This window comes from Eleutherodactylus coqui, chromosome 4, assembly GCF_035609145.1.
Source record: "Eleutherodactylus coqui strain aEleCoq1 chromosome 4, aEleCoq1.hap1, whole genome shotgun sequence".
NCBI lineage: Eukaryota > Metazoa > Chordata > Amphibia > Anura > Eleutherodactylidae > Eleutherodactylus > Eleutherodactylus coqui.
Window position 1 is genome coordinate 264,734,928 of NC_089840.1, and position 20,280 is coordinate 264,755,207.

General features: G+C 43.8%; 1 protein-coding gene across 1 annotated transcript in view; it reads right to left on the reverse strand.

Moving 5' to 3' along the window:
- Window positions 1–20,280, reverse strand: part of PTPRE (protein tyrosine phosphatase receptor type E) — a 189,013-nt gene that overhangs the window by 90,739 nt on the left and 77,994 nt on the right. The gene's annotated exons all lie outside the window — the stretch shown is intronic.

Sequence of the window (20,280 nt, forward strand, 5' to 3'; positions counted from 1 at the left end):
GTCTGATATTTCTATATATGGCGGTTTACGGTCCACAGGACGAGTGACATTTTCCTCAGTAGGGATGATTTAGTAACCGTAAAACATCACCGGTCTCCTCTTCCGTAGTTTATTAAAGGCACGGTATAGAGAGAAAGACTCCTATTCCTGGGATAAGAGGACAGAGCAGAGTATACATCTGAACCGAGACGACCCTCCGCAATGAATGGGTGAAGATATATTGCCGACATCACATCATGACAGGCGCACAAAGTAAAATACATTCAACTAATCTATTTCAGGCCAGGGCGGGTTCATCCAAACTAATCTTGATTAACAAGAAATTCCAATAGTAATCAACATATTAACATCATAGTAGTTCCATAATATATGACAAAATCAAAAGCCTGCAATCACTTATTACAGTTTTGATAGAATTTTGTTTACAATCTTTTTTGCCAAAAAACATATCTATATATTTTTATATATATGTATTTATATATATATATATAAAATATTTTTATATAATATTTTTATATATTATATTATTCTAATATATTATATTATTATCCAATTATTCCAATGAAAATTAACTTTGTACAAAGAAAAAAATGGGGCAGATTTACCATTCAAAAAACTATGTGTTTTTACAGAATTTTGGATACTTTTTCCAACTCGCCCTGAAAAGGGGCGTGGCCTAAACGGCACAAAACATTTGTGTCTAAATGCGCCAAAGTGTTGGGTCAATTTTTTGCGTAACCTAAGTCAACTAATAGGTCATATATTCTTAGATTAGACAGTCTTAAAATTAAACAGCATCACCATCCAGTTGTGCTGAACTGGCGCATTTTAAGACTGCCTGTCTTCAACCTTATTCACACAGGTAAGTGTTATTGCAATCTGAGAAAACAAACCAATTTTTCATGGGTTTTTAATGTACTTTTGCTTTTCTCATGCACAGGTGTTATCCATCTGTTTTTTTTCTACTTGTTAAAAAAATGGAAGTTGTACCTATCTGGTTCTCTACATTTTGTTTATGGTCCCCAAAGTTAGGGCGGATTCAGATGAGCGTGGTTTTGTCCCCTTGTACAGCCGTGATAATCACAGACATATAACAGGACAAAACAAAACCACTGATTTCACCCATGATTTGTACACCCGGGAAAAGATAGGACCTGCCGGGCGGCGCCTGTCTTCCTGTGGTGATTTTCAAACTCCTGTGCTCTGGTGCAGAGTTTGAACTGCTGGCGAAAGGGAAGGAATTCCCCTCGTTCAGGCGAAACTACGCTCCGTGCCGGTGAGTGTAGTTGCACCTTCGGCAGTGTGAATAAGTCCTTCCATGTATTAAAAATGTATTGTGCTCACATAACGCCCGTAACTTGAATGGATGGACTGGACCAAAATAGGACATGCTGCCTTTTTTTTATTCGAACTATCCGTCCAAGTAAAAAATGCTGATGTGAATAGAACCATTGAGATTGTTAAAGCAATAAATATGTATCCATTTTGTATCCATCTTCTTTCTCGTATGCTTTAGCCTGTCATTTCATATTTTTATTGTCATTTTCCTTTAACAAGAACTTTGCAGATATACATCTAGCACACAACCTCGCTTGGTTAGTACATCCCATACAGTCAGTACTCTGAGACAAGAGAACCAAACTACACAACCTTGGTGCTATCCGTTCCAGTTCTCCAAGAAAAGGCCATTTTACAGAGTTCTCATGAGAACTAGTTCCAATCAGCCTGAGAGAAGTCCTGCCTCTAACTAAGATGTCACTGTTCTTGTTTAGTTTTAACAACTAATGATAATAAATTAATTTTTAATAAATTATAATTATCACAAGTGAGGCCTGTTCTAGCCTCGCTGCAAATGTTTTGGCAAATGTCTTGCTTCCAATCACATCCAATGCATGTTTGATTTGTAAGCTTCTTCAAGCTCGAATATAAACAATTAATTTGGATACCTAGAAACATACCAATTAGCAAATGTGTTCTTTTCGTGCGATTTCTGTCCGATTAAAAATCAGACCATATTTGCACGGAAAAAATGCCTGTGTGAATAAGTCCTTAGATTGAACTGTCTAACTGTTTGACAGTATTAGTAAAACAGCCCCAATGAATGTATTTGTTACTGTGCATCTGTGATTCCTATAAGAAAAATTGTTATAAATCACTGGAAATGGTTTGTATACAGTAAAAAAAATTCAACATAAAATTAAAAGGGGTTTTGAAATAATGAAGGATTATGGGGGTTAGACCTGTGATCCCTTCTGAAAAATTCTTCCTGATTCCAAATATGGCATTAAGAACATATTCCTGGATGAAGTATGAATAAGAGCTCATTCACATCAGAGTTTTTGTTTTCTGTTCTGCTGTTCTGTTGGAAAGCAGAAAAAATGGAAAAAAAAAAAGTTCAGTTTTATTTCCAATTACTTTTACTGGGATTTTCTGAGCCTGAGGACTTATTCACAGGAGCATATGTTGGCCGCTGTTTTCACGGCCGGCCGAAATACGCTACTATCTGAGCTTTCTTCCCCTTTTCCTCCCCGTCTCTGACTCTCTCCTCCCTTCCGGCTGTTTGCAATGGGAGGGGGCGGGGCAGAGGTGGAGCTAAGCTCTGCCCCTCCCATTGCTGGCTGAGGACAGAGGGTGGGGTTTTAGCTCCACCCCCACCACACCCACTCCCACTGCAAACAGCTGGAGGGGAGAAGAGAGGCAGAGAGCTAGCAAGGGGGAGGGAAGGGGGAAGACAGCTCAGATGGTAGCATATATCGGCAGGCCCGTAGATATATATGTTCAGTTCGATTCTGTTCTGTTTGCTTTGTTTTGTTTTTTTTTACAGAAAAAATAGTGTAGACCGCAGCGCTTTTTTCCACTTAAAAAAAGGAAAGCAAATGTAAAAGAATCGTTTCTTTTTTTACATTATAGTCAATAGGTGATGGAACAGAACAGAAAGGTTCCTGTTTGGTTCTGCTTTTGTGGTCCATTTAATGAATCAGTTTTTACACGAACATACAAGAGGGGAGGAAAGACAAAAGAATAGAAAACGGATCTGTTAAAAACTGGATGTAAACAGAATGGAACTGAAACGAACAGATGGAAGTGCTCCATTCTTTTGGACAGATCTGTCTGCCGAATCGTTTAAGTAAAAGCAAACTATGGTTTCCATTCAGTTCAGTTGTAAATCCATTTTATCTGTTTCATTTAGAAGGAAAAGGATCACTACAATTAGAAAGCAAAAACACTGATGTGAAAGAGCCCTAAAAGAACTTGTCATGTAATGCATTACAAGTAAGAAATACAAACTGAATTTAACCCTTAAAGGACCAGGCTGTTTTGGTTCTAAAGAACCAGACACTTTTTGGGGATTTTACCGATCTGGTGGTTTTACTGCTCTATATTTTTTTTTCTTCACTTTCCGAAATTATTTTTGCTGATTTTTTGTTCCCCTTGACGTATAGAGTTATTTTTTATATGTTTTTTTTTTAGTTTTTTGGGGGGTAAAAAGCTTTAAAAATAAGAAAAAAACAATTTTTACAAATTTATAATAGTTTATTTTATGTTATTTTTATTTTTTATTTTACTAAAATAAAGTTCAGGAATGGGTTCCTCATTTCTCTACATTTTGATATATAATTAGTATTCACGCAGGTTACAGGGTGCATATGGCGACCGTTTTGGTTGGCGTAGATGGTGGCTCATTTTCTTTTATATATATATTTTTTTCTGTAATTTTTTTTAAACTTATTTTTGTAACTATGTTCTTAACACCTATGTCCCCCATGACCTTATATAAAATCTCTGGGGATCATTCACATGGTCTTTTTTAAAATACGTTTCCACTGTAGCTGGGCATCCATAGGAGCCCCAGTTGCAGCAAAAAATCATCCTAGCCTGGTAGGACCCTGCAGCTCTGCTGTGGCAGGGGACACCTGGCAATCAGGTGATCGCCGGATCGAATAGCAGAAATAACACTTCAGCTTTCTCCCTTCACTACATAGCACCCACTGAGCGCTATGTAGCCTGTAAGACAGAAGGAAGAAGTGGTTAAAACAGTCGAGGACCTGACCTATTCCTGCCCGATGGCAGGAGAAGGAGCTTTAATCCCGCACTGTATTTTTGCTTTTGGCCAAGATTAAAGCCCAGGACCAATTTAAGGTGCTTGTTCCTTAATGGGTTAAATTAATGTACATTGGGTTGTATCATGCTGCACAACCTCTTTGACAATTAAGGGCTTGGGGCAATCAGTGGATCGCTTTAAGTCCTATTCTCGGCACCAGGGGCGTACCTATAGAGGATGCAAGGGATGCGGTTGCACCCGGGCCCAGGAGCCTTAGGGGGCCCATAAGGTCTCTCTTCTCCATATAGGGAACCCAGTACTATGAGTAAAGCATTATAGTTGGGGGCCCCCGTTCCAGGTTTTGCATCGGGGTCCGGGAGCTTCAAGTTACGCCTCTGCTCGGCACCCTTAGCAAACAGCTGATTTTGCTGGGGTAAACCGCTGCATGAAAAATGTAGTATTACAGGACAGCGATTCACAAGAGTGACCGTCCTGTTATAACAGGACTGCAGAAGGTCTACCGGGACGAAAGCTGTTCTTACTGGGCAGCTCTCTGTTCAGAAACATAGGGCGCATCTCAAGTGGGGGACCCCACTCTATGATGTTTATATGCCCCAATACGGCATATGAACAGGGGATGCCATCTTGGCACAATCCCTTTAATAAATATAATGGATGCAATTGCTAAGGGACCGTTCAGATGTCCCAATCTATAGGGAACTGTTAGTGACACACTATCTGGAGAAGGGAGCTTTGCTGAAAGACATGCCCCATTAGAAGATATTTAGGGGTAATTGAAGTTGAATCACTGTTTTTAGAGACTTTGGAGTAAAACATTGTATGGGAGCCGGCTTCTGTTTTTCTTTGGAAGAGGAAAATGGGATGTTAGCTCATAAAAAATGCCTATAAATACAAGATGGAAACTGTATATAAACATGTCATCATGTAGTTTCCAGGCAATAAAGCACAAGTAATGATGATACTACTAATAATAATGTTTAAATGTTAATATTGCATAGAAATGACATTTACTGCATAATGCTGCCATTAAGTGCACAAATCATTCCATCGTATTATGACCCAATAATACCTCTACACGGTGATCAAATAGTGCCATCATACTGTACCCAAATAACTGCATACAGTGTCCAAATAACATCATTCTATTTTGAATAAATAAGACTTCCGCATAGTATTCCAAGAATGCTATCATACTGTGACCAAACAATATCCCCACACAGTGCATAAAATAATACCATCATATTGTGCCCAAATATCTGCATACGTTGCTCAAATAATACCTTCACATTTTAACCAAATGAGACCTCCTCATAGTGCTCCAAGAATATCATCATGGTGTGACCAAATAATAACCCCACACAGTGCTTAAATACTACCATCATATTGTGCTCAAGTAATGCCATCATATCGTGACCCACTCTTACCTTTAATCAGTGCTCAAATAGTGTTGTCATATTGTGCCTAAATAACGTCATACAGTGCCCAAATAATACCATCATATTTTAACCGAATAAGACCTCCGTACAGGGCTCCTAGAATGCTATTATATTGTGAGCAAATAATACCCCCACACAGCGCTCAAATAATACCATTATATTGTGTCCAAGTACCTACATACAGTTCTCACATAATACCCTTATAGAATGTGCAAATAATACCATCATATTGTGACCAAATACTACCGACATACAGCGCTCAAGTAATACCATCATATTGTGACTAGAGATGAGTGAGTATACTCCCTAAGGTACATTACTCAAGTGAGTAGTATCTCCCCGCTCGTCTCTAAAGATTCGGGGGCTGGCGGGGGGCGGGGAGCGGCAGGGGAGAGCGGGGAGGAACGGAGGGGAGATCTCTCTCTCCCTCTCTCCCCCCCGTTTCTCGCCGCAACTCTCCTGTCACCCACGCCGGCCCCCGAATCTTTAGATACAAGCGGGGAGATACTCGGCTAAGGCACTGCTCGCTCGAGTAATGTGCCTTAGCGAGTATACTCGCTCATCTCTAATTGTGACCAAATAATATATCCACACAGTGCCTAAATAGCAGTACCCTACAATGCTCAAATAATACCAGCACTGCAGCGCCTAAATAGTATTATACAGTGCCTAAGATATACTTCCAAACACTGCCAAATAATACTGATATATAATGCTTAAACAATCCTGTTACACACTAGTCAAACAATACCGCCATACTTTGCTCACATATTGCTAGTGCTATGAGAGCCCCAATGAGGGAGGTGCAGATGCCTTCTGCCTCCAATCTTTTTATATATATTGTGTATATATATATATATATATATATATATATATATATATATATATATATTATGATGTATATATATATATATATATATATATATATATATTACGCGATATATACTTGCTATATGTGTAGTACGCCGTATATGTCAGCTCACATTCTGAATGTGCCAGATTACAGTCCATGTTATAATGTAGTTATGCTGTGTTATACGGCGCTCTTGAATACATTGATTAGTTTCTGCAGAGTTTCCAGGCAGCTCATTTATATACCGTGTGCATGGGCAGTAAATCATACACAGTACCGCATTTCCAGTCTTCGTTTTGACACCCGTCTGCACAAACGTGCTGATTTCTTAAAGCAACAGTTGAAATAATTGCCGAGTGGCAGGACAAAAGCCCCATACAAATGTGTCCTTGCAGCTGCCACTTTAATTCTCGCTGTGATCCGCCAGGAATAATGAAGTAGTTGTTCTCTAGATAAAATGTTTCACATTCAGACAGTCTCCGCTTGTGTGTTTTGTCGCGGTGACATGTAACAAATTCGCTCTGTCCTCCTAACTGCATAATTATTGCGCGGGCTGTTTTCGCTAAGCCTTGGATTTTCACGACATACATAATTAAGGCCCCTCACACGGGGGTATTTGTGCGCACAATACGCAGAGAACAGGACGCACTGATTTCAATGGTTCGCTCACACGCGGGTATTTTCCTACGCATTTTAGCCGTGCAAAAAAAAATCACCACCGCACGCTCTATTTTCCTGCACATTTGCGCACCAAAAATACCCATAGGAGTCAATGACGGTGGACAAATGCACATGCTAGGAGATGCGTGATATGCAGTGTGATACCGCTGGGAAAAGAACACATCTGGAACTCATTAGACTAATTAGCTATTTCAATCGGGGCGTTTTTGGTTGCCGTGCTCAAATAAACATGCCTTGCGGGTGGAAAAATATAATAAGATACGCCGATGTACACGCAAAAAATCATCGTTGATTCTGCAAATATGCTGCAAATATGTATACACTTGTGTCAAAAAGCCCTTAGGGCTTATAAAGACGACCATATATCGGCTCGGTTTTCACGCCGAGCCGATATACGGTGTCCTTGTCTGTGGGGGGGGAGATGGAAGAGCCAGGAGCAGGAGCTGAGTTCCCGCCCCCTCTCCGCCCCTTGCCACTGTTTGCAATAGGAGGGGGCGAGATGGGGGCGGTGCTTAGCTCCGCCCACGCCCCTCCCATTGCAAATAGTGGCGAGGGGCGGGGAAGGGGCGGGAGCTCAGTTCCTGCTCCTGGCTCTTCCATTCCCCCCCCCCCTGCAGACAAGGACACCGTATATCGGCTCGGCGTGAAAACCGTGCCGATATACGGTCGTCTAAATAAGCCCTTAAACAGATGGTCGTGATTTTGTCCCGTTTTGCGCATAAATGGACAAAGCGAAACGATTAATTTCAATGGTTTTGTTTTCACTAGCGGTATTCTCGCCCGTTAATAGTACAGGAGAGAAAAGATAGGACTTGCCCCATCTTTCTCGCACATAGAAAAACTATCTTCCCGCTTTCTTCTCAAGCTACTGCGCAATAACGCGGAGTTTGAATAACTAAAAAGAACCCGGTTAATGCGTTAGTAGACTCCGTAGCGGTGAACGTATTCACGAATGCGCCCAGCTGTTTAAGCTGTGGAGGGTTGTTTCTCTACCAGTTTGCTACAATGTATCAGTCTGCATATCAGTTGACAGAGTATTGCCTATACTTGATACAATTGTATCCACTCCTCAGCAGGACTAGCTGCTGTATTATGGGTGAATGTAAGCATTTTCTTATTCACTGACAGCATACTGAGATCTTAAAAAGTTTCCAGAAAGAGGACGTTCCAATTAAGAAAATTAATAAAAATTAACCAGTACAGATAGAAAGAAACCAATCAATAAAAGGGGCTGTACCAAAATAGACTGAGCCGACTGAGCGCCTCAGCCAATCACAATCAGCTCTTTCAGCAGGCAGGGATTGTAAATCTCCGCCTGCTGATAGATCAGCACTACAGAGCCGAGGACAGCGGAGAGAAGACGCGGCTGAGCCCGGCAGCTGATGTGCATAAGCATGAAAATGCTCACTTCTGCGCAACGTATATGCTCAAGTGAAGGAGTATTTTCTGCATCCATGCTTGTTTGCATGGATGCAGAATCACCTCCGCTCTGATTTTAAAATCTAATTAGCCTTAGGTGGTGTGTGTGTTTGTGGGTATGCGCATTGTTTTGCCCATACTCGCGCATACATAAGTGGGCATTTGTGCACCCCCACAGATTCCTATTGGAATTTTTGGTGCGCAAATGCGCACAAAAACAGACGATGTCACTTTTTTTTTGTGCACACATGGAATACGTGCGCAAATATAACCATGTGCGGCCACCCTAAGGGCTTAAACAGACAAATGTGTTTGCGCACGTAAAAATCACATGCAAAATGCAGCAAATAGAACCCATTGACTTCAATGGGTTCGTTCTCATGAGCGTTTTTTTGTCCCGTACAATTCCAGAGCGCGTGGAAAGTTAAGACCTGCTCTATCTTTCTGCGTTTTACACAGCTGAAGTCTATGGCAGGTTCACAAAAAGCAAGGGGAAGGGTGTGACACTGCGCAAAATTCAGGAAAATAAGACAGCTTGCCCTTACTAGACTTTAATAGCCATTCAAGTCCACGAAAAGTGAGTGTCATGGAACGCATGTGAACTGGCCTTGCGAGTGCAAAAATGACAGTACTATGCGCTGACGCACGCACGACAGGCGGATTATTGCCATCTCTAAAACTTGTTCATGTGCAAATACTCTGTATGGCGGCAAGCGTATTTGCGCATATGTTCGTCTGTCGACGCCATCAGACATTACACTGGCTTTGATTAACCAGTGCTGCCCACATGATCAGTGCTAGCCAATCAGATCAGCATGTAGTGTCTTAGACTACCAATGCGCGTTATAGACTGTGTGTATCAGGTAGCCAGAGAAGCGGTTCAGCCATTTGTGTTTGTCCAGGATCGGACAGTTTCTTTAAATGGAGCGTCTGCAAATAACCCATTCTGCCCTCATTTTCCGTTACTCTAGTCCTTGTGCTTCGCCCATGTTGACCTTTTCTTGTTCCTTAAAAAGTGTCCTTACGGGAGATGATTTCACGCGCGTCATCTCATGACAAGATAATGACCTCAGCTACACATCGGAAGTAATAGAAAATGACAGAACTGGTGGTCTAATTACACGTGTCAGTATACAACATGACTATTATGTGAGCACAGTAGAGCCATTGATATGCTAATTTCTCCACACAAACCAATTGTATAACTGGAGGAAATGATGACTCCACTATTGTAGGCGGTATAAAGGATTGGCGCAAGAAAAGTTTTCTTCAGAGACCTTATGGATAAATATGTTGCTTTAGAGCTGAACAGACTGGACAGGAAGCGAAGGCTACATCTAAGACGCTGCCGATTGGCTACTAATATCTAACTTCCTGTTAGAGGAGTAGAGAACAGTTTAGGACCTGAAGGTGTCCTATATGTTCTACGTTCCAGTATTGGTCCGTTGTTTGGCTCCATCATCAGAGCCCTGCTCACTTATTGAAAATACTGGAACTGCCAGATCTAACATATACTGGAGATGAAAAGCACCGATCGGACCCCATTGACCATAATGGGGTCTGTCTGATTTCTGGCATTCCAGCCACAACTGTTTCTTCTAGAATTCTATGCCATATCTGTGCCGTAGGCTTCAAACAGAACCACTGATGCATATGAGAACCAAGCTCTATACAGTATGGACAGTCATACACAGATAGCTGTCAATCACTGATAGCTCCGCCCATTGGACTATTCATCTCAGGATGAGCAGAGATATAAATGAATAAAATACAAGTTCTACTGAATCTTTGCCCATAAAACTATATATCTTGTTGAATCACTTTGTATTAATGTTTTACTGTTCTTTAATAACTGAAGAAATCTAGATGAATCCAAAGGGATATGAAACACAAACATGAAAAACCATAAAAGCAGCAGAACGGAGATCAAATGATCTGGGCTAATTACATGAAGATTTATCCCCCTTAAATTCCGCCTCCTTAAAAGCAGTAAGAAGTTTTTCAAGTTTTCATCAGAGTATTACATAAGATGACATTAGGACTTGAAAACCTCAGGGATTTGCACCATCTGAAAGAAATGAGATGTGAAAATGATGGATGATGCATAGGGAGCCATTAGGGACACAGACATGTTTAATATTGGAAAATGGCCTTCACCATTCTATCTATCTATCTATCTATCTATCTATCTATCTATCTATCCATCTATCTATATCTTCTCCTCAGCTGGGTCATTGGATCTCAGTTCTGACTAGCGCAGATTTACTTGGGTTAATGTTCTCTCAAATTAGTCAGTTTTGCAGTCAGCATAATTCCTGTGATGGAGCCTACCACACAAATTCTTTAGAGGGGGACACAGAAACTCTTATCCCAGTTGTTAATGCTGATGATTAGTGGCTCCTGTCACACAGTTATACTGAAGGAGATCACAGCTCATCTTTCTGACTGCAAACGTATCGTCTGTAGTTTATTTAGGTATGGTAATAGCAGTCTTTTCACTGCAGGCAGAGATGGTGCAAGCTCTAGCTGTTCATGTGATGTGCTGAGGCATCATGGGAGTGTTAGCAGGGCATAAAGTGAGCAGGAAGAAACCTCGGCATCATGATGGTGACTGATAAGAATCAGAAAGCAGAATGCGCTGCATGGAAGTGACTGCACTACACAGAGCAGACCTCCAGAGTATGACAGGCAATCTAGTGAGGGCACAGGCATGGAAAAATGTGTTTTGTGTTCCTTAAAACATCTTTTTTTTTACCGTGTGACAAATACACATTACTTTCAGATTTCCAGAATTGCTAATTCTTTTATTACTGGTGAAGTAATCAGATGTGTAAAAAAAAAAGTGACTAATGCCAGATGAAAAAATAAAGTCTATTTTATGAGAAATGACACAACTGCAGAGCTGAACTTCTTCATTCTTGTTTTCTAGCTCCGGCCTAAATAATATATTAATGATTTTTTCCATCCATGTGATTTTTTCAGCTTTTTTTTTGCAAATCGAAGATTTCTGGCAGCCAAATATTTTATGCGCCATCTGCTATTAAGAGATAAAAAAAACTGGCCCTTTTAAGTCAGTTGAACTTAAAGGGGTTGCCCGATTAATGAGAAATGTAGGGGGATGATGTAAAATAATAAATTAGACAGCACTTAAGTCCTAATCGCCCGCTGCTCCAGTGCCACCATACTGTGCACATTGGCTGCAGCGGGGAGTTTGTTTACCCACATGACTGTTGCAGCCAATAGAGTGCAAGACACATTCCCCAAAACATCTACAGAACATAGGATATCAGCGGTGATGTCACAGCCAGCAAGAACGGGTACATCGGATGGATATGAAGTATATTACAAAGTTACTAAGGGCAGAATGGGGGAGGTCTAGATTAAAAAAATATATTCAGAAAATCCGTTTTAAAGGGTTGTGCAAAGATGTCATCGCCTGTTCATATGCCCAATAGGCTATATGAATGTCATAGAGCAGGACCCCCCACTTTGAACCACCCCCTATGTCTTAGAACAGAGAGTAAGACCTACTTCCATCCTGGTGGAACATATGCCATTTATGTGTAAGGCCGTCCTCTAATACTACATTACCCCTGCAGCCAAGGGTTGCCATGAGCCCCACAGTCTTAACAAGGTTGTGCATTTTGACCCCATTAAGTGATCTTTTCTACTTGGCATCTTTCTGATGGAACCAATCAAATAATAACATAAGTGAAATGATCATTTACTGTACGTGCCATTGTCATTTAACCCCTTAGTGACCGCCCCATAGTGTTTTTACATCCTAGCTAAGTGGGCTTTAATACTAGAGGGCATAAAAACATGCATCCTCTGAGGATTAAAGCCACGTGGGCTGTGGATGTGACAGCGCCATCCTGTCAGTTCCCGGAGGTAGCCAACAACATGGAGCTGTCATGGGGGGGCCACAGGACACCCCTCACCCCCGTCATGCAACTGGCACTATCTACTGGATAGTGCCAATCGCATTGAAGTACATAAAAACTTTTAAAAAGTTAGAGTTTCAGCTCCCCTCATGGATCACATCCATGAGGGGGGCTGAAACTACTCACCCCCATCCTCTGCGATGTCCCCTGATGAACTGGTCCAGAATGGACCCTCTGGCGCCTTTTGCGCATGCGTGCCAGAGAAAAAATGGCGGCACATGCACAGAAGGGAAGATCGGTGCGGGACATTTGAAATCGCCTGGTTGTCGGCTACTGAAGGTAGCGGGAAACCAGGAGATGTCACCGGGGACTGCGGTGACCGATCCTTGGTCCTGTATTCACCGCTATCCAATAGATAACGACGATCACAGAAAAGTTTTTAAAAAGTTAAAAGAAAGATAAGTTTCACCGCCCCTCATGGATCGGCTCCATGAGGGGAGGTGAAAATACTCAACCCCGTCCTCTGCAATGTCCCAGTCTTCCAGGACCTGACATTCGCTCCTGGGCGTCTGCTGCGTGCACAGAGGGGATCGCGCTCCCGAAAATGTAAAATCCCTCTGCTCCTGGCTACACTAGATGTTACCGGGGACCGCTGTATGCAGTTCCTGGTGATGTAATCACTGTTATCCAAAGGATAACAGTGATCATTTAAAGTAAAAAAAAGTTAACTAAAGTGTAAAAAAAAAAAGTTTAAAAAAGTAAAAAAAAGTTTAAAAAGCTTACGTTTCATCTCCTCTCATGTATCATATCCGTGACGGAAGATGAAATTACGTAACTAAGGCCCCCGGATTTATCCACGGACCTTACCCCGGCTACTGCACAAGCACCCATTGCCATAGTGGCAGATGCATGCACAAAAGCTGTAGATTGCCAGGGTAATTTACAATCTCCCTGCTACTGGCTTCCAAACGTAGCCGAGAGCCTGCAGATTTCACAGTACAGTATGTTTGCACATATTTGAGATATTACAGTTGAAAATACGAAAAAATCATATTTTTTTCTAAATTTTCTCAATTTTGGCACTTATAATATATACACAAATTCTATTGTTCTATTTTTTACCACTTAAATGAAGTACAATATGTGGCGAAAAAAACAACAGAATCACTTGGATATGCAAAACCTTCACGGAGTTATTCTGTGTCAAAGTTACATGTCAGATCTCCAAAATTTGGCTCCATCACTAAGTCGCAAACAGGCTTCGTCACTAAGAGGTTAAAGGATTTGTCTAATTTGGAAAATCTTTGTTAAAGTACTCTTCCCAACAATAAGCTAATCACAGTATTTCCCACTGCTTAGACCTCCAGCAATCAACTGTACTCTGCAGAGGACCCCAGCAATGAGTGTGTAATTTCCCTACAGCACCTCCACAGGAGAAATGTGGTAACACATAGATCCCATTTAAGCCTCCACCCTTCACCATCAGCACTAGTCCAATATTAAAGTCATATATCTTTATCCTTAGCAGTTTCTTCCCAGTCTTATTTTTTATTTCTTTTTTTTTTTTTTTTTAAATCAACTTTATTGACTTTTTCAGTTTTTACAGGTATTATATCAACATGAAAAATTCACATCTATTGAGTTATGCTAATCATTGGAAGGTAAAATTTGATTAAACAAATAAATTGCGTATTCTTGTAGTAACAACAGTAACTATGCGAATCTTGGAACGTATGTTCGGAGCTCCCCCTCCTTCCCCAGGACCGGAATGCCTGCTCAAACAGGAGAAGGGGGGGCCCCGTGGAGAAGGGATGGCTTCACCCAGCCCTGTGCCTTATATTCTCCAAGAAAAAAGAACAGAAAAGAGAAACAAGAGAAATAATTCACCAGGTCTGGCAATGGCAGATCCAGGGTGTTGCATAGGAGGGGAGAGGGGAAGGGCGGTGGGAGGTAGGGAGTACCAGGGAAAGGGGTAGCAAAAGGGGGGGAAAAGATTGCCCGTCGGCGGGGCGTTGGCTCTAAGTCTCCGTTAAGATATCGCTAGCCAATTCTCTCTCCCTTACCCAGGGCTCCAGCCAAGCTTCTGCTTCCATGCGACTTTCCTCATGCGTCCGGTTTCCAGCGTCCGGGGTCCGATGAACTCTCCCAACCCCCCTAGTACAAGTGGGGGGCTTCTTGACTCACCACTCCCGAGGCTGCGCCCCCCCTCAGGGCCGTTGGCCCGAGGAGGTTTGGGGTTGCTGATGCCCTCTTCTCAGCTCCCTCCAGGGGTGCCATGTGAGGATAAAGTCCTCCTGTGTGTTCCTCGACCAGCTTGTTAACTCCTCTAAGTCACATATTAAATCTACCTTCTCTCTCCATTGGTTTAAGGAGGGGGGGGATTGTTGCATCCAGTGGAGCGGAATTAAGGCCTTTGCGGCGTCTAAAAGGTGGGCAACCAGTTTATGTTTGTGGGGGTAAAAGTGTGTGGAGGGTCTCCACAGGAAGACCATGTCCGGCGTAATTTTAAAATTCGGGGAAAGTGTTTTCAGATCACCTTCCACCTCCCCCCAGAAGGGAGCTATTTTTGGGCATTCCCACCAGATGTGCAGGTAAGATCCAACCTCGTTGTTGCATCTCCAGCACGTGTTATTGGGTGCTAAATTGTAATCTTTTAGCCACTGGGGGGTTTTGTACCACCTTGTGAGCAGCTTATAGTGGCTTTCCTGCATTAGGACACAGGGGGATAAGCCATAAGCTGTTTTCAGGATGTATTGGGTTTCTTTTGGTGAGAGGGATATTTTTAATTCCTTTTCCCACGAGCTTATGAAACTTGGTTTAGATATTCGGGGAGGGGCTATGTAGTTCCTCCGGATATAAGAAATTTTTTGTTTCGCACCTCTCGCCTCTGTTGTTTTTTCGAAGGCAGTTTTTGGTCTGGTTGACCTATATTTAGTCAGGAAGTCGTTTAATACCTTTTTGATGTGCGACACCTGAAGGAAGGAGAGTTTGATATTTGGGGCCAACGTTGTGACGATGTCTTCAATGGGCTTATGGGCCAGGCTCTGTATGTCTTTGATCTTGACTCCTTTAAGTTGCTTCCAGATACTTAGTGAGCCCGGGTCGGGCTCCTTTCCTAGGAGTCTACCCAGACCTCCAATTGGTGTTAAGGGGGACGGGTCCGGTGCTAGTTCTCCCCGGAATTTGTCCCACGTTTCACAGGGTCCTCTAATAAGCGGGTCAAAGTTTTTTGCCCTGTAATGGGACTTCCTGGGGAACCACAAGTCCTCCACCAGAGACTCTCCATAAGAGGCCGACGCTATTTCCTGCAACAAAGGATCCCTGGTAGGGTGCGTTAGCTCCAACCAGTAGCTAATCTGTACTGAATGGAAATAATCCTGAAAATTCGGTAAGTCTATACCCCCCTCCGTTCTCCTCTTTATCAATAGGCTATATGCAAGTCTGGGTTTCCTTTGCTGCCAGACAAAATTTGTGCATAAAGTACGCAGAGTTTTGAAGAACGAGATCGGGAGGTGTATAGGGATCATCCGTATTTTGTAAAGTGCTACTGGAAGGATATATGCTTTTAAGATGTTCTTTCTCCCGAACCACGAGAGGGAGGGCAGGTCGCATGTTCTCAGCAAGCTTTTGAGTTGGCCAATAAGGGGCAGGAAGTTACGTGAGTAGAGGTCCCCTGTTCTCTTGGTCAATTTAACCCCCAAGTAGTCTACTTCTGATTCTGACCACTTGAAGGGTGAGCTGGATCTTAGCGGGGGACACTGTGATTCCGGGATCGAGATATTTAAGATTATAGACTTGGCAAAGTTCACTTTGAAGTTTGACAAGGAGCCAAAATCCCGCAGTAGCGAGGTTAGTCTAGGCAAACTCCTCTCTGGTTTGGTGACCACAAACATTACGTCGTCAGCAAAGGCTGCCGCATGTAAAGTGTTCGAGTTAATATGTAGACCCGCTATATTTGGGTCCTGTCTGACCCACTGCAAGAGAGGTTCCATAGTGAGGATAAAGAGCGTCGGGGAAAGTGGGCAGCCCTGACGCGTCCCGTTCCGGATCTCGAACGTAGGGGATAGTGTTTCATTAATTTTTAGCCTGGCATGGGGTGCTGCATATAGGGATAGGATGGCCGAGATAAATGCTGGGGGAAATTTTAAGCGCGCGAGTACTCTTTCCATAAAGATCCAGCTCACCCTATCAAAGGCCTTCTCGGCGTCAGTGCTAACAAGTGCCATCGGTATTTTCCGATTACGTGCGTATTTGATAGCATGCAGTAGTCTCAGGCAATTTTCTTTGCCCTCCCTGCCCTTCACAAAGCCAGTTTGCTCCGGGTTTATCAGGTTTGGGATAAAGTCTCCTATTCTTCTGGCCAACAATTTTGCCCAAATCTTAACGTCTAGGTTGATGAGCGATATTGGCCTGAAACTACTGCATTGCTCGGGGTCTTTACCCTCTTTCTGAATAAGGGTGATGTGTGCCTCTTGCGCCTGTCTGGCAAGGGGGGCCCCGTTCAAAAGGGCGTTAAAGGTCTCTGTTAGCCTGGGTATCAGTTGCGGTTTGAAGGTTTTATAGTAGTTTAAAGATAGTCCATCAGGACCTGGGCTTTTCCCCTGCGGGATAGAGTCAATGACTTCCCCCACCTCCCTGCTCGTGATCGGGGACAAAAGTGTGGAAGCATCTGTTTCATTTAGGCTTTGCAGGTCCAGCGATCTCAGGAATGCGTCAATTCTTTCTGGAGAGCTCTGGCTGGAGGTGAGGGGCTCCGAATCCTCCAGGTTATATAGCTGGGAGTAGAACTGGGTAAATTCTTTTGCAATGTCATTTGTGGCGGACACTCTAGTACCCTTTTGTGTTTTTATTGAGAGGATTGCGTTGCGGGTTTTAGTTTTTTTCAGCATTGCTGTTGTTATTTTACTCCCCCGGTTCCCGTGGGCATAGAAGGTCTGCTTAAGGTACATGTGTTTTTTGATGAATTTTTCAGTGAGGCGTGAGCGGAGTTGGTGTCTCAAGGAGGTTAATTCCTCGAGGTTATTTTTAGACTGGGAGAGTTTTGTGACATTTTCTAGCCTCGCTATCCGAGTTAACAAAGAATCTATTTCTTTTTGTTTTTGTCGCTTTACTCTCGTGCCCAGCGCTATAAGCAGACCTCTTACGTAGGCCTTGTGTGCCTCCCACACCGTGGGAACCGCAACGCTGCCGTCCATGTTGTTCTTGAAGTACTCCTCTAGGGAGTCTCCAAGTTTGGCCTTGTCTTCTAATGGCGCTAGGAGTGAATCGTTCAACCTCCATCTCCACTCCCCCGGGGTCACCTGTTGAATGTGGATATCTGTGTATACCGGGGCGTGGTCCGAGACCGTGACCAGTCCCATGCGTGCTTTTTTCAGGTGTGGCACCAGGCTGGTAGAGACAAACAGGTAGTCTAATCTCTGGTAGGAAGAGTAAATAGTTGAGAAGTGGGAGTAATCCTTGACCGCAGGATGGAGGTATCTCCAGGCGTCTAAGACTCCCAGGTCCTGTAGGGACCGCTGCAATTTTTTGAGTTTTGACTGGGAGATCTGGGAGCGCCCTGTGGAGGAGTCAAGAAGTGGATTTAAGGTGACGTTTAGGTCCCCCCCTAGAATTATATGCCCTTCCGCAAAATGCTTAATAATCTCCAGCTGTTTGATCAGCCAGGGTACTTGGTCGTTGTTAGGTGCGTATAGGTTCGCGATAGTTAGTTTGGTATTTTCCACTGTGCCTTTGATGACTAGGACCCTTCCCTCCTCGTCTGTGTATTTGGAGTCTAATTTGAAGGGGATTGATTTGTGTAGGAGGGTGGCTACCCCTTTGGAGGCCGAGCTTGGGTGGTTATTATGGAAGTGCTGCTGGAGGCCCAGCCCCGGGAGCGGAAAGTGTCTGTCTTTTTTAAAGTGCGTCTCCTGGAGTAGGAGAATTTTAGGTTTAATTTGTTTTAGTAGGTGGGCTATGTTGTGCCTCTTACCTGGCGAGTTCAGACCCCGGACGTTGAAAGTCGCAAAGCGCACCGACGCCATACTCCCACTGGACACCTGCGTGCAGATCTAGCCTGTTGGAAGAGTGAGAAAACAGAGAGGGTAAGCGAGCCGCCAAGCCCTGGTTTCCAGGTACAGGTGCGTCTGGGCTGTAGAATAGGGAGCAGGAGGGTAGGAAAGGATATCAGATGGGTGAGAAAAAGGAAGTATGTCAAAGTGTTTTCCGTGAAGTATGTAGGCCCCCGTGTACTCACAGGGGTCTCCGAACAGGGATCCGGGAGTGATGCGAAGGAATCTCAAGGGACTCTCCGCACCTCTCCCGTAGCAATGGAATGGGGTAAGTGTTTGTGGGTAGTTAACTTTAGTGAGACCTGCCCGAGTGTGGGGCCGGCTCCATCGTATCAAAGAGGGTCAGCAAAGGGGGTGGAGAGAGGAAGAAAAAGGAAAAACACGATAAAAGGTCTCCAACTTTTGAGACAACTTGTGTCTAACTATAAGATGTTCGAACTCAGGAAGATCAAGGTGGTGTTCCTCTGCGAATCAGAGGTCCTCAAGGCTTTTCTCCCGGAAGGACAGAGACGTCCTCTTCCTCAGGTGTCTTCTTGGGATGTGCCGTCTTTGCTTTTCTTTCTCTTGCCCCCCGGGGATTTGGAGCCCCCCGTGGGGGGATCCGTTCCCGGGGGGGCAAGCATGGGAAGAGACGGGAGACTCGGCAGAGGAAGCCAGTTTGGTATTTCAATAGGTTCTAAGTCCAGAATCTGCCAGCTTCTCTGGAGGTCGTCCGGTGTGCGGATATTAACTCTGCGTCCTCTGAAGTTAATTCCCAAGCCAAATGGGAACAACCACGAATATTTAATGTCTCTTTCTCTCAATGCTTCGAGCAGAGGCCTGAGTGTACGGCGTTTGGCCAAAGTACTTGGTGCTAAGTCTTGATAAAGATGAATTGCAGCTCCCTCGTAGAGCAGGTCTTTTGCCCCTCTCGACGCCTCCAAGATTGCTTGTGCGTCCGGAAAGGTCAGGAGCTTGCAGATTGTGTCTCTGGGCGGGTCCATACCAGACGGCGGGGGTCTCAGAGACCTATGAATCCTCTCTACCGAAATTCGCGAGGCTCTCTCTTGCCCCAGGAGTTGCTCAAATATTTCCATGGCGACCTTTGGGAGCGCTTCTGCAGCCCATGATTCAGGCAGCCCTTTTATTCTTATATTGTTGCGCCTGTTTCGGTTTTCCAGGTCTTCCTGCATAATAAGGGCCTGATTTAAGTAGTGGTGTTGATCTATTACTACCTGCGCCAATTCTGTAGAATGTGTAACCATGTTTGCTGCAGAAGTCTCCAGTGCTTCCACCCTCCTGCCCATTGATTTCAAGTCCTCTTTAATGTCTGAGAGTTCAGTCATGATGGGTCTCACTGCACTCGTGATAAGGTCCCTCATGAAGCTACATGAGAGTTGTTCGTTTTCCTCCCCTTCCGAGCATGCCTCCTCTTCTCTCTCCGTGTTGGGGGGTGATGGTACTGGAAGGCTTAACGCTTTTTTGCTAGTCGGGTGAGGTGATCTTGAAGTTCTTTCTTTTAAAAATTTTTGCATGTCAGTTTGACTTTTGGATGGCCGAGGAGTTCCTGTTGTGTCGCTACTCCTGTCTCTGCTATTCTTCCCCATGCTGCTGAGAAATTGGCTTGTCAAGTATGGTTTTGAGTAATACGATGGAGCCCGCTATCCCGGCGCGGTCCAACTAGGTGGTCATTGCTTTCGCGTTACTTTCGCCCCTATTTAGGTATAGGCTGTTTGCCGTCTGGTGCTGTGTTTGCTGCTGATGGTGCAAGGTCCAGACTTCTAGTGGGTAGGGCCCAGTGGGGGTGAGGTCGCGCTCTGTGGGTAGTCTTGAACTCCCTGGCCCCGGTAGTATACGCGTTGGAAACGTGCGTACTGTCTCTTTAAATGTGCTTTGCCAGGGCAGGTGGGGTGAT